Here is a 296-nt window from a genome sequence, read left to right as displayed (position 1 = left end):
ATTTGTGATATCACAAATATCGACGAATGGGACGAGACCTGGTTGAGCTGCACTAGAGAAGGCAACGAGTGTTATCACTATGTCGGAGACACGCTAGCTTTCCCAAGGCAGACGAACTTAGAGTGTTTACAATCATCCGGGTTTAAATCGAGCTCAAATTGATTTGATTTTGACGCAATATTTAAACTGAAGCTCGCAGGCGGCTATGGTAGTTTCCATGGTATGGTGGTTTCATGACATTTCCCGACCAGGCGCCGAGTGCTGCCAATCACAACACACACTGGCCCACCTAACCA

General features: G+C 46.6%; 1 protein-coding gene across 1 annotated transcript in view; it reads left to right on the top strand.

Moving 5' to 3' along the window:
* tle2c (TLE family member 2, transcriptional corepressor c) overlaps window positions 1-296 on the top strand; it is a 24,172-nt gene that overhangs the window by 20,962 nt on the left and 2,914 nt on the right. The gene's annotated exons all lie outside the window — the stretch shown is intronic.

Source organism: Sinocyclocheilus anshuiensis, unplaced genomic scaffold (assembly GCF_001515605.1).
Source record: "Sinocyclocheilus anshuiensis isolate Anshui unplaced genomic scaffold, SAMN03320099.WGS_v1.1 scaffold1325, whole genome shotgun sequence".
Lineage (NCBI taxonomy): Eukaryota > Metazoa > Chordata > Actinopteri > Cypriniformes > Cyprinidae > Sinocyclocheilus > Sinocyclocheilus anshuiensis.
Note: the sequence above shows the minus strand (reverse complement) of the source record. Positions and strands in the feature narration are given on the sequence as shown.